Genomic DNA, 14,855 nt, shown 5'->3' with positions numbered 1-14,855 from the left:
CTCTTCTGCAGAAAGTACATCCAGTCTTCAAGCTGCCCTGAATTACATAACGGTTAGTTGACTAAAAGAATCTTGCTTTGGGGGCCTGTTGTCTGTTTCCCTTATCTCCTCAGTACATTTTGGCCAACCAAGCAGAATGCTTATCTTGTAGCATTAGGGCTTTGGAAAAATGTATTCTCTCATGCTGAGTGCCCTTCCCTGGGGGCCTGTGTGACACAGAGTAAACAAGTCTTTCTGACCTTTTTTCTCTCTAATCTATGCTGCCCAAGGCAGAGAAGTGGCCAGAAGTCTGGTCTGTGCCATGGAGAAGGCAGTTAGGGCTGCACAAATGCATATGTAACCATACAGTTCACATTACCTGAATATCGGCTATATGCCATGTGCATACATGACTTACACTTATCCCACTTCATCTTTAATTACTAGAATAAGTGTTATTATCCCCATTTTACCAATAAAGGCAGGGGACTCAGGAAATATGCATGATTTACCCACCACCACCCAGCCACTAACTGCCAGAACTGAGATTTAAACCTTGGTCTGTTGGACTGTCTTCTCTTAAAGACATGTATTTATATACCATATGCTACTTCAGTTTCTGCAGATGTAAGAAGAAACAGTGAAGAGATAAAGGTACCCAACAGGTGCATCATTATACACTAATGAGTTTGTTCTAGAAGGAAAAAAATACATATGCTATACAATCTCTGGACTATAATAAGATTTGTCCTCAGTCTTGCTAATCAAAGCATGGCCCTCAGACCAGTAACATGGCTTTACCTTGGAGCTTAGAAATGAAAATTCTTGGGTACCACCTCATACCTATTGCATTTTAACAAGAGCCTCAGGTGATTTTTTTTGTACATTGAATTTTAAGATTTCTACAAGACTCCAGGAAGGCCATTAAAATAACATTGTTTTTCATTTACAACCAGGTCTTTAATTCTGTATAGACACAGCCCTGTGGGTCTAGGCATGTACTCATTTATACATCTCCTCAAAAATACCAGTCTGTCCCTTGGAAACTACCATGGTCTGAATGTTTGTCTCCCTCAAATCTCCTATGCTGAAATCCTGAAACTGGATCCCTTCCTTACACCTTATACAAAAATTAATTCAAGACAGATTAAAGACTTACATGTTAGACCTAAAACCATAAAAACCTAGAAGAAAACCTAGGCAATACCATTCAGGACATAGGCATGGGCAAGGACTTCATGTCTAAAACACCAAAAGCAATGGCAACAAAAGCCAAAATTGACAAATGTGATCTCATTAAACTAAAGAGCTTCTGCACAGCAAAAGAAGCCACCATCAGAGTGAACAGGCAACCTACAGAATGGGAGAAAATTTTTGCAACCTACTCATCTGACAAAGGGCTAATATCCAGAATCTACAATGAACTCAAACAAATTTACAAGAAAACAAACAACCCCATCAAAAAGTGGGCGAAGGATATGAACAGACACTTCTCAAAAGAAGACATTTATGCAGCCAAAAGACACATGAAAAAATGCTCATCATCACTGGCCATCAGAGAAATGAAAATCAAAACTACAATGAGATACCATCTCACACCAGTTAGAATGGCGATCATTAAAAAGTCAGGAAACAACAGGTGCTGGAGAGGATGTGGAGAAATAGGAACACTTTTACACTGTTGGTGGGACTGTAAACTAGTTCAACCATTGTGGAAGTTGGTGTGGCGATTCCTCAGGGATCTAGAACTAGAAATACCATTTGACCCAGCCATCCCACTACTGGGTATATACCCAAAGGATTATAAATCATGCCACTCTAAAGACATACGCACACGTATGTTCATTGCAGCACTATTCACAATAGCAAAGACTTGGAACCAACCCAAATGTCCAACAATGATAGACTGGATTAAGAAAATGTGGCACATATACACCATGGAATACTATGCAGCCATAAAAAATGATGAGTTCATGTCCTTTGTAGGGACATGGATGAAGCTGGAAACCATCATTCTCAGCAAACTATCGCAAGGACAAAAAACCAAACACCGCATATTCTCACTCATAGGTGGGAATTGAACAATGAGAACACATGGACACAGGAAGGAGAACATCACACACTGGGGACTGTCGTGGGGTGGGGGGAGGTGGGGGGATAGCATTAGGAGATATACCTAATGTAAATGACGAGTTAATGGGTGCAGCACACCAGCATGGCACATGTATACATATGTAACAAACCTGCATGTTGTGCACATGTACCCTAGAACTTGAAGTATAATAATAATAAAATTAAAAAAAAAAAAAAGAAATCCTAACCCCCAAGGTCTTAAGAAGTGGGGCCTTTGGGAGGTGATTAGGTCATGGGATTAGTGCTCTCATAAAAGAGACCTAAGGGAGGGAGTCTGTTCACCTTTTCCACCAAGTGAAGACCCAGGAAGAGGCAACATCTATGTGTCAGGAAACAGGCCCACACCAGACACTGACTCCACTGATGCCCTGATCTTAAACTTCTCAGCCTCCAGAACTTGAGGAATACATTTCTGGGTTGTTTTCTTTTTGTTTTGTTTTTGTTTTTGAGATGGAGTCTCTGTCTTGTCACCCAGGCTGGAATGCAATAGCTTGATCTCGGCTCACCGCAACCTCCTCCTCCCAGGTTCAAGCAATTCTCCTGCCTCAGCCTCCTGAGTAGCTGGGATTACAGGCGCCCACCACCATGCCCGGCTAATTTTTTTGTATTTTTAGTGGATACAGGGTTTCACCATGTTAGCCAGGCTGGCCTTGAACTCCTGACCTCAGATGATCCGCGCCCCCCTCGGCCCCACAAACTGCTGGGATTACAGGCATGAGCCACCGCACCCAGCCAATTTCTGTTGTTTTTAATCTACCCAGTTTATGGTATTTCATTTTAGCAGCCTGAACAGAAACTAAGTCTCAATTCAAGGGTAAGATACTATCAATTATCTCGTTAGACTCATGGTTGTTTTTTTTACACTTTCTCTTTCCCTTCTTCCTTTTTTTTTTTTTTTTTAACGATTTACTGTTTGATTCATAGGCTTACATGTCTCTTGTCTCTTCCTTTAACCCACTCCCTAAATGATGCTTCTTAAACTCAAACATAAGCATGCCATTTCCCAGCTTAAAAGTCATCAGCAACTCCCTATTGTTTACAGGAAAGTCTCAATTTTCTTGGCTTCAGTGTCCTCCAAGTTCTGGTGCCGTTTTAATTTCCCACCTCATACCTATACTTGAACTACTATCAAGTACTATCATTCCTCATGGATCTCAGAATACCACACATCCTTTACATGGCAGGGACACTGCCCGCATTGCTCCTTACCTTGGCTGGAATAGGCATCTGCCCCTCTGCTGCCTCTCAGGCTCCCGCTGGAAGGTCCGTAAAGCCTACCCCATCCACTAGGAAGGGTTCATTGCTCATTGTCCCATCATCCCACATACCGTAAAAGTGGTTCTCAAACTTCAGTGAGCATCAGAATGACGGCGAAGGCTGGTCACCCCACGCCCAGGGTTTCTGATTCGGTAGGCCTGACTGGGGTCTAAGTATGTGCATTTCTAACAAGCTCCAGGCTGATCCTGATGCTGCCGCTCTGGGCTCCACGCTTTGAAAGCCACTGTAATACAGGAGCACCAACCACATCGTGTGGTAATTAGTAGTTTTCCAAATCTGCCTCTGCCACGGGATTCTGAGTTCCTGAACAGGCTCAGCTGTGCCCATCCCTCACAGCTGTGCCCTCTCAGGAACTGAATGAGGGACTGGACCAGCACAGCATGGTGCGTTTGGAAACAGTCCTGACTGGGATCATGTCTCCCCTACTTGTTATCATGAAATGATTTCTTCATCTAAGAAGAAAATGTATCTCATGAAGCTATTGTGAGTGTTGAAAGAGAAGAGGTGTGAAGTCCCTAGCAGGTAATATGTGATCAGTCAGTATTAATGAGAGGAAGGGTGGGAGAAAGGAAGGAAGTTAGAAAGCAATGAAGGGAGCAGAAATCAGCCAATGTTTTGGCATCCTGGGCTGTGAGCTTGGTGTACAGGCAGCATTGCATGGGGACATTCTAGTCCCAAGCAAAGCGTGAGTGGAATTGTATAGGCAGATCCCAGAGCAGCGGCATGATTTTGAAACATTCAAGCCCTCTAAGCTCGTAGGCTTAAAGGTTACAGGGAGCGTTTTCCACTCTGATGAATAACAGAAGAGACACTCAGATATTCCTAAGTAGAACTCTAGCAGGAGAATGCGTTCAGCGGGGATTAGCAATCCCAGGTGCAAGCTGGGTTTAAGGAACGGACCAAGCTAGCAAATGAGACCAATCCCAGCGTGAGGCCTGGGATCTCTGGCTAGGGAGGCTGGTGGCTGGAGATTAAGCTCTATCAAGCTCTCTTATGTAAAAACTCTTGAACAAAAAGGCTTGATGAGCTTCTAGGTTGCTGAACACGTGGGCTGGGAAGGTGGAGCACCGAGAGAGGGTGTGCAGGCTTCACGTCCTTCCTCCCATACCTTGCTCTCTGCATCTCTTCCATCTGGCTGCTCATCTGTAGTCTTTGTAATGTCCTTTGTAATAAATGGGTAAACATAAGTAAGGTGTTTCCCTGAATTCTATAAGACATCCTAGCAAATTAACCAAACTCAAGTTGTGTGTAGGGGGTGAGGGTCATGGGAAGCCCAGTTTGTAGTCAGTGTAGGTGACAACATACTACTTACTTTTTGTTTGTTTTACAACCTACCACTTGCATCTGGTGTCTGAATCGGAGGCAGTCTTGTGGGAGTGAGCCTTTAACCTGTGGGATCTGACACTATCTCTAGGTTTGCTTTTCCTTCAGACCATATAAGGTATCATATTCACAGATTACAGGGATTAAGGCACTGATAATTGTGGGGGTTGGGGAAACATTACCCAGCCTACCATAAATAATAAAAGAAATACTGCTGAAAACTTTGTCAAACTGGACTGGGTGTTTTAATTATATCATTTCTTTTTCTTTTTCTTTTTTTTTTTTTTTTTGAGATTGAGTCTTGCTCTGTTGCCCAGGCTGGAGTGCAGTGGTGCTATCTCAGCTCACTGCAACCTCTACCTCCCAGGTTCAAGCGATTCTCCTGCCTCAACCTCTGAGTAGCTGGGATTACAGGCACCTGCCACCACGCCTGGCTAATTTTTGTATTTTTAGTAGAGACGGGGTTTTGCCATGCTGGCCAGGCTTGTCTGGAACTCCTGACCTTAGGTGATCCACCCTAATCCACTTAGCCACCCTACAAAGTAGGCATTAGAGAAGAGGGCCACACATTGTCATATACCAACTAAGATTTCAACTTTGACACCTCTGTGGAAAGTTCATCTGGTTGTTTTTTTTTTTTTTTTTAACCATGATGATGGTTATAACCCTGGAGAACACCCTAAGTACAGAATATTCAAGTTGGTACCTGCATTACCTCCTGTCTTCACCCTGACACAAGAGTTCTTCTGTCCCCAGCTTAGGGTGAGGAAACTGACTGAAAGCAAACAAAAGTTCACCAGATCAAAGAATTCATATGTGACAGAATGTGAGGACTCTTGAGCTCCCTGCTTTCCCCCCAAACACTGTAGTTCCCATTGTCACATTCAATGGTGGCCCCCGTTGGCCCCAGGATGAATGGCCTGCCATAGACACATTTTGTTGGCACCGTCTTCATTTCAGCCAATCTGCAGGTGCCAGTACACAAGGGCTTACGCGGCTCACCGCCAGCATGTAGTTGTCAGCTGGAATAACTATATTCTACTTGCTAAATTGGATTTCTTTCAGAAAAGGCTAGGACGGCGGATAATAGCAGATTTTATGGCCATCCAATCAGAGGAAGCTGAATTTCATTTGAACAGGTGAGCCTGGATATCTTTCAGCTTTCTCTTTTAAAACCAGAGGGAAGCACTTACATGCTGAGGCCAATTCATCAGGCTTTAGGTGGCTTTTTTATTAGTCGCTTACAGAAAACATTTTCTCCTTACAGATGGTTACGTATTGCAACAAAAATTCCTGTCTAGGCTCCATGCCTAGCTCAGACATGAAAAGCCATGGTGGGGGGCGGGGAGGTGGGGAAGTAAATGGCAGCATCTCATTCCAAGTCAGGAATGAGAGATCACAAAGATGCCAGGGTAAGTCAAAGGGGAAAGAGGAGACTTTCCAACACGTGGTGTTGGAGCAATTCAATATCCACAAGCAACAATGAACGTCAACACTTAGCTCACACCATATGCAAAAATCAAAGCAAAATTGATCACAGACATAAATGTGAAGCCTAAAACTATAAAGCATCTAGAAGAGAATGGAAGAAAATTTCTGTTACCTTGGGTTAGGCAAAGATTTTTATAGACAAGCACATACAGCAAAAACTATAAAAATAATTGATAACTTGGACTTTATTAAAATTAAAAACTTCTGCTCTGCAGAAAACACTGTTAAGAAAATTTTAAAAGCAAGCTTCAGACTTGTAGAAAGTGCTTGTGGAAATACATATCTGATAAAGGACTTGTATCCCAAACATATAAAGAACTCTTACCCCTCAATGATTAGAAAATCAACACCATTAAAAATGGACAAAAGATTTAAACAGACACTTAAGTAAAGATGCAGATGGCGAGTAAACACATGAAAAATGCTCAATAACATTAGCCATTAGGTAAATGCAATTTATTTATTTTATTTTTGTTTGAGACAGAGTCTCGCTCTGTTGCCCAGGCTGGAGTGCAGTGGCGTGATCTCGGCTCACTGCAAGTTCCGCCTCCAGGGTTCACGCCATTCTCCTGCCTCAGCCTTCCAAGTAGCTGGGACTACAGGCACCCACCACCACGCCTGGCCAATTTTTTGTATTTTTAGTAGAGACGGGGTTTCACCATGTTAGCCAGGATGGTCTCCATCTCCTGACCTCGTGATTTGCCCGCCTCGGCCTCCCAAAGTGCTGGGATTACAGGCGTGAGCCACTGCGCCCGACCAGGTAAATGAAATTTAAAACCACAATGAGATACCTCTACATACCTATTAGAATGGCAAAAACAAACAAACAAACAAAAGTCATAAATAGCAAGTGCCATAGAGGATACAGAGCACTGGAGCTCTCATGCATTACTGGCAAGGATGCAAAATGGCTCTCCTGGCCACTTTGAAAGAACAGTTTGACAATTTCTTATATAGTTCAATATATACCCACCATATGACCCAGCAATCTTATTATAGATGTTCATCCAAAAGAAATGAAAATATATGTCCACAAAAAGACCTGCATGCAAATGTTTATGGCAGCTTTATTCATAATCACCCCAAATTATAAACAATCCAAATGTTCCTCAACTAAAGAAAAGATAAATTGCTACTGCTATGGATTCAATGTCCCCTCCAAAACTCATGCTAAAATTTAATTGCCATTGTGACTGTATTAAGAGGTGATTAGGCCATGAGGGCTCATGAAAGGATTAATGTCATTAGGAAGGGAGTGAGTTTGTTATCTCGAGAGTGAATTGTGATAAAAGTGAGTTGGGCACTCTCTTGCTCTCTCACTTTTGCTGTCTCTTGCCCTTTCACCTTCCACTATGGATGATGCAGCATGAAGGCTGTCTGTCACCAGATGCAGGCACCATGCTCTTGGACTTTCCAGCCTCCAGAACCATGAGCTACATAAACTTCTTTTCTCTGTAAATTACCCAGCCTCTTGTATTATGTTGTGTCAACACAAAACAGACTAAAACAGCTGTGAAGCAATAAAAAGAAATGAACGACTAGTATATGCAATAACATGGATGATCTTTAAAAGCATGATGCCAGTTGAAAGCAGTCAGACACAAAAGGCCACATACTGTATGGCTTTATTTATATAATAACACTTGGAGCAAAACAACTCAAAAATATTTGGACAGAAATCAGGTGAATGGGCTGAGAGCAGGGGCAGAATGGGGAAGATTGTTGATTGCAAAAGGGCATGAGGGAACTTTCTAGAGTGAGGGAAATGTTCTACATCTGAATTGTGGTGGTGGTTATATGACTCTGAAACTTCGGCAATATGTATTGAATTGCATACTTAAGAAGGATAAATTTTACGTTTTGTAAATTATCGATAAAGTTGACTTTGAACAAAAAGAGTGAAAGAATTCACATCCTACTCTTTCCTCCTCCCTGTAATAATATATGAAAGTGATAATAAAGGTGAAAATAACAATGCCAGCACAATTATTCCAATAGTAGAAATTTACACTGTAGCACATACATTTAATATCAAGCATCAGTCCTGTATTCCCCAGAGCACAAAGCTTGTAGAATTGGATAATCCTTCCCTTATCTTCTGTTTCTATCACAAAACAAAACAAACACAGAAAATAGACTTTCATTTTCCAAAATGTTCTTTTTCTGAAAAAAAGATAATATTTTATTTCCTTACACTCTGTTTCAATCCACAAAGGAATAGAGGCAGCTTACAAGAGTGCTTTCAATAAAGTAGAAGCTATAAATAAAAAATCAGGGTCAAAGAAAATACATGTCACACAAAAAGGTCTAAAGGAAGAAGGAAGTTGGGACGTGGACGGGCAAATCATAAGCTTTTACTCACTCATTTAACCATGATTTTCCTGATGGACCATGGAGGGAAGGATGGAAAAAAAAGAATGAGCCAAAGAATTTACATAGCACATAACCAGAAACCCTCTAACTCCTCAGTGGGAGAAAATAATATCGATGCAAGACAAGCCACCAAACGTATTTCAGTAGCTTCCCCCATTTCTAACTGGCGTTGTTCTAGGAGAGAATTAACTTGGCTTGAGAAACAGAAGCAAACATGGTCTCAGAGAGAAACTTTCCCATATCTGGTGCCCTCTGTGTCGCCATGGTGCTGTCCAGGTGGCCTCCTTCCCTAGGGCCAGATTGTCCTAGAAGAGAAGCAATGCAGGCTGTCGAAAGGACCTCAGACAAGAAGGCAGACTGGGCTCTGGGCTTTGGTCATGACTCAGATACCGGCTGGTTGTTGCATGGCTTTGTGAAGGTTTCTTGACTTCCTGTGCCTCAGTGTCCTCATCTGTAAAATGGACACACCTAATGTAAGCATCTCATGGGACTATTGTGAGAATTCACTTACCAGATGTAAAAGTCATTTGTGAACTTGTGAGAAAGGAGAGAGTGAACCACAGAACAGAAGCGTCTCCCAGGAGGGAGCATGCCACAGGCTGCATCTGATCTTTCTAGGCTGCTGGGAAGACAAGAGACAGAGGATCAAGAGAGGGAGAATGTTCTTAACACCTGACCTGACCAATGTCCTCAACCATGACCAATCCACGGGAATGCCCCTCTTCCTTTTTTTTTTTTTTTTTGAGAGTCTCACTCTGTCACCCAGGCTGGAGTGCAGTGGCCTAATATTGGCTCACTGCAACCTCTGCCTCCCGGGTTCAAGCGATTCTCCTGCGTCAGCCTCCCTCATGGCACTATAGCAAGTGCCATAGAGGATACAGAGCACTGGAGCTCTCATGCATTACTGGCAGGGATGCAAAATGGCTCTCCTGGCCAATTTGAAAGAACAGTTTGACAATTTCTTACACAGTTCAATAGACACCCACCATATGATCCAGCTGGGACTACAGGCATGCACCACCACACCCAGCTAATTTTTGTATTTTTAGTAGAGATGGAGTTTCACCATGTTGGCCAGGATGATTTCGATCTCTTGACCTCGTGATCCACCCACCTTGGCCTCCCAAAGTGCTGGGATTACAGGTGTGAGCCACCGTGCCCAGCCGGGAATGCTCCTCTTCTTGAGGTTGAAACACCCTTTCTTTGATCCAGACCCATCTTTGAGACTAAGGGAAGGTCAGGGGGAGGGAGGAAGGGTGACCTCCTTTTAAACTAACAGGAGTCATGAACATTTTTCATGTGGTTATGGACTCTTCATAAACAAGCTTTTAAATGGCTCCGTTGAGATGAGACGACATTTCACTAAATCATTTCCCTATACCCTCTTCTCCCAGATCTTGCTGTTATAAAGCACACTGCAGCCAGGATCTTCATGCACTCAGCTTCCCTGACAGCCTCTGATTAGTGGATGGGTGACTAGACACACTGAAAGAACATGTAACTGGATAAAACAATAGCTCTTATTATGGGTTGAATTGTATACCCTTAAAATATTTCAAAGTGATCTTATTTGAAAATAAGATCACAGATGATCAAGTTATAGTGAGGTCTCTTTTTTTTTTTTTTTTTTGAGACAGGGTCTCATTGTCATCCAGGCTGGAGTGCAGTGGCGCAATCATGGCTCACTGCAGCCTCGATGTCCTGGGCTCAAGTGATCCTCCCACCTCAGCCTCCTGAGTAGCTAGGACTACAGATACAGGCCACCACACCTGGCTAATTTTTTTGGATTTTTTTTAGAGACTCGCTATGTTGCCCAGGCTGGTCTAGAACTCCTGGGCTCAAGCTATCCATCTGCCTTGGCCTCCCAAAGTAGTAGGATTACAGGCATGAGCCACATCACCTGGCCATGATGAGTTCACTAAGGTGGGCCCTAATCCAATGTGACTGTGTCCTCATAAAATGGAGAAATTTGGACACAGAGACAGATATGCAGAGAGGGACAGTGATGTGAAGACACAGGCAGAATCCCTTCTACAAGCCAAGCAATGCCTGAAATTACCAGCATCTAGGTGAGAGGCATGGAGCCAATTCTCCCGCAAAGCCCTCAGAAGGAACCAGCCCTGCTGACACCTTGACCTTGGACTTCTGGCCTCCAGAACGGACACAGTACATTTCTGTTGTTTAAGCCACCCAGTTTGTGGCACTTCATTATAGCAGCCTGAACAGATTATCCAGACTCTCAAATGCTGGCTCAAAGCCAGCCCACGAACAAGTTTTTAGTGGTCTGCAGTCAACCAAGAAAAGAAAGGACACTGTAGAAAATTCTTTATAATTTAAACTCATTCAATGTTTTATTGTCACAGATTACCCTTTTTTGGTACTATGTGGCAGGTTTATTGTTACATCATTATCTGGCCAAACAAAGTTTTTTAAAAATATATATTACTCCAAGAAAGTGAAAGGCATAGAAAATCCTGGAATAAATCCACTGAAGGGCCCTTTCCACCTCTGTTTTGGTGAGTCTAGTTGAGCAGTAGAACCCTGGAGAAGGCAGGAAGGACACACAGCCACGCAGAAGGCAGTCTCTAGATGGCAACCACTGTGAAGGACTTTTCTTTGTCTCCACAACATTTTAGCACAGACCTTTCGACATAGACTTGCTCTGTGATTCCTACTGATTGATTAATAAGTTAGCAAGATGGAATGTAATTTCTGAACCAAAGGGATGCCTGACATTGGGAGAAAGAGCCAGGAATGCTGATCATTGCAGGGCAGACACCTGCTGGGAGGGCTGCCACTGCCCTGCTGGGTCTATGGTGCACCGCGCTACTCAGTCACAGCCATCCTTCTCAAAACCTTCCTCCACAAGGCATCCAACACAGCTACTAGGAACTGAACTTGACACTTGAGCTGAGTCCAATGTCTTCACTAAATACCCAAGTAACAAATACTCCCCAAAACTCTACCAACCTAGGAAGTGTGCTAGGGTGTCACTCTCCCAAGTGGAATTTCTGGCTCCCTCTCACAAGCCAGGCTGCTGACAAGAAGCCCCCTCCATGCCTTCCTCGGATTTACAGTGATGCAGGGCATGTTCCCCTTTAGTACAGAAGAGCTTTCGTCCCTTTAGGCCTTTGTCCCAGTGGCCTGTAGCTGCCTCTGATGATCAGGTCTGGGACCAGAGCCCAGGAATCTGCTGTGTTGTGTATGACACACACTCCGGGTGTGGGTGGGCGTCCCTAGCATGAAATCATCATGTGTCAGGATCCAATCTGGGTCACTCCAACTGGTCTGTTCATGACATCCTGAAGACCAAACCCCTGAAGCAAAATTGCCTGCATTTCCCACCACTACTTCTCATTCTGGTTAGACCTGGTGTATTGGTTTTCCATGGCTGCTGCAACAAATTACTCAGGGGCTTACAACAATAGAAATTTATTCTCTCACAGAAGTCCAAATTTAGTATCACTGGGCTGAAATCAAGGTGTCACCAAGGGCCGCACTCCTTCTGCAGGCTCTAAGGGGGGGATTCATTTCTTCCCTCTTCCAGCTACTGGTGTCTGCCAGCATTCTTTGGCTTATGGCCACATCGCTCCAATCTTCTAGGCCAGCATCTTCAAAACTCTTTCTGCTCTTACGATCACATCACATTCTCCTCTCCGTCTCAAATCTGTTTCTCTCTTACAAGGATACATGTGATTGTATTTAGGGCCCTCCCGGATAATCCAAGATACTCTCTCTATCTCAAAACCCTTAACTTAATCACCTCTTTTGCCATTTATGGTAATATTCATGTTGCCATAGAAGGTAATATTCACTTTGCCATAGAAGGTAATACTCACAGATTCCAGGGGTCAGGATTTGGAATCTCTTTTTTTATGGGGGAGGGTGGCATTTTTCAGTCTGCCAGACTTGGTTTTATCTCTGTACTCCATCCTAACCATGCCCATTAAGGCCAATGCAGCTGATGTGTGTAGAATTCATGGGCTATATGGGATTCATGTGAGCTCATATCTAAGGCTGGGGTAGGAATGGGGAATCACTGATGAGGCTTCTGGGCTGGTAGTTGAAGAGATAAAAATCAAGGTGGTGGGCCAGGTGCAGTGACTCACGCCTGTAATCCCAGCACTTTGAGAGGCTGAGGCAGGTGGATCACTTGAGGTCAGGAGTTTGAGACCACCTGATCAACACGATGAAACCCCGTCTCTACTAAAAAGTAGCCAGACGTGGTGGCACACACCTGCAATCCCAGCTACTTGGGAGGCTGAGGCAGGAGAATCACTTGAACCCGGGAAGCAGAAGTTGCACTGAGCAAAGATTGCGCCACCGCACACCAGCCTGGGCTAGAAGAGCGAAACTCCATTTCAAAAAAAAAAAAAAAATTAAGGTGCTGTTGGGCTTATCTTGCAAATAAGATGAGAATAAAGCTTTGCTCAAACTCCAGCAATCGTGGTCTAGAGAGAAAGAAGCTCATGTGTATTTATGCAAGACCCTATTGCAGCCTCCAGAACAATAGAACAGTGTTGCCCACGGCCTTATGGAAACTTTTCTCTGTTTTCCATTCACTTCCCCTCTCTTGAAACAGGTAACACGGGTTATCTACCCGAGGTTTAATTCCTCCTGCCTCTCCTTCTTAACAGAACCCACATATTCTTTGGAGACCTACTCTCCTCCCTAAGGACTTGGCTACCTCATCCCTATGAGCTTGCAAGATTGGGCTCTCATTATTCTAGACCAATCATCGTGGGTTCAATCATAGTGGGAAGTGCTGCACTTTTTTTTTTTAATTAATTAATTAATTTTTTTAGTGAGCACATAGGGAGCCAATGTAAGAACACCATTTACTTACTAAAGATGTCAGCGTGAAGATGGGAAAATACGAGTCCTTAGTGAGTTAACTGAGCTGCTGAATCAGCCAACCCAGAGCCTCCTCATTCGCAGAGTTCTTACGATGTTGAGCTAGTACATTTCCTTGTTTAAGAGAATTCAAGTTGGAGCCCGAAGTACTGTAAGCCGCTTTCTGTGGAAGGACCTGATACTGCTTGGGCAAATCCACTTTTCCTTCTGGCAACACAAAAGAGGAACTGTCAACATCACAGAGAAAAGCTTACATTAGATTTCAGATCAGGGCCTGTATTTATGTAACAAGTTGGAGAAAGATGAATTCACCAAAAATCTCTTTAAAAGTGATAGCTGAGGCTGGGCATGGTGGCTCACACCTGTAATCCCAACATTTTGGGAGGCTGAGGCGGGTGGATCATCAGGTCAGGAGATCGAGACCATCCTGGCCAACATGGTGAAACCCCATCTCTACTAAACTACAAAAAATTAGCTGGGTGTGGTGGCACATGCCTGTAGTCCCAGCTACTCAGGAGGCTGAGGCAGGGGAATTGCTTGAACCTGGGAAGCAGAGGTTGAAGTGAGATGAGATCCTGCCACTGCCCTCCAGCCTGGAGATACCAAGACTCCATCTCAAAAAAAAAAAAAGTGATAGCTGAGTTAGTGAGAAAAATAGTTTGATAAGTATTTAAAGTCACAGTAGTGATTGTGAAGCATTTAAGCTTCACTAGAACAGAGGAGAGGATATTATTTGTTGCCTAGGAAAAGGTGGAATGTTGAAATAAGAGGACAAAAGAGAGAGAAGGGATTCAGGAGACGGCAGAAAGCTAGGAACCTGCGTGGTGTCACAACTTTCTCTGGAAACTTCTCATATCTCCCCACATCCCCCCATTCTAGTACAGCTCAGAAAAAACACAAAAATGCTAATAAAAGTGGACCACTTGTAGAAATCAGTGACACAGCTGATTTTGGTTTCTATAGGGTCATAGAGGTAATAGAATAAATAGCATACAAGGGAGTAAGAAAATGAAGACAGAAACATAACAAATAATTCCCCATCAATTTCTCCCAAATCAATAAGAGACATTTGGTTTTCATGAGACTAGTATTGGGGCCTGAGCATCAGGGAGCTTTAGATTATATCTAGGTTCTAATGCTGTTTCTCTACCACAAATCACACTGAGCTGTCTGGCCCAACCTCTCCCCAAATTTGGACCACTAGTCCACTAGTGGGCTTTGTTTTGAGCATTTTGTTAGTCTGCCCCACTCTGTGGCCAATGCAAGCTTACCAGCCACATTTGGAAAAGCATAGCCTCCAATCCTCACATCCTTCCAGTACGACTTTGGTCTTCCCATCTTGCTTGCTGCTCTCTTTTTTTCCTTTCTTTTTTTTTTTTTTTTTTTGAGACAGAGTCTTCCATCACCCAGGCTGGAGTGCAGTG

General features: G+C 43.4%; 1 long non-coding RNA gene across 1 annotated transcript; it reads right to left on the bottom strand.

Moving 5' to 3' along the window:
* Window positions 1-8,359: 8,359 nt before the first annotated feature.
* On the bottom strand, window positions 8,360-14,070 carry LOC107974762 (uncharacterized). Its single transcript, XR_001717752.4, has 3 exons — window positions 13,975-14,070; window positions 13,424-13,638; window positions 8,360-9,028 (listed from the first exon to the last, which is right to left on the bottom strand). It is a non-coding gene; the product is annotated as an uncharacterized LOC107974762 (long non-coding RNA).
* Window positions 14,071-14,855: the final 785 nt, after the last annotated feature.

This window comes from Pan troglodytes, chromosome 4 (genome assembly GCF_028858775.2).
Source record: "Pan troglodytes isolate AG18354 chromosome 4, NHGRI_mPanTro3-v2.0_pri, whole genome shotgun sequence".
In the NCBI taxonomy this organism is placed as follows: Eukaryota; Metazoa; Chordata; class Mammalia; order Primates; family Hominidae; genus Pan; species Pan troglodytes.
This window is presented reverse-complemented; position numbering and strand designations above follow the sequence as displayed.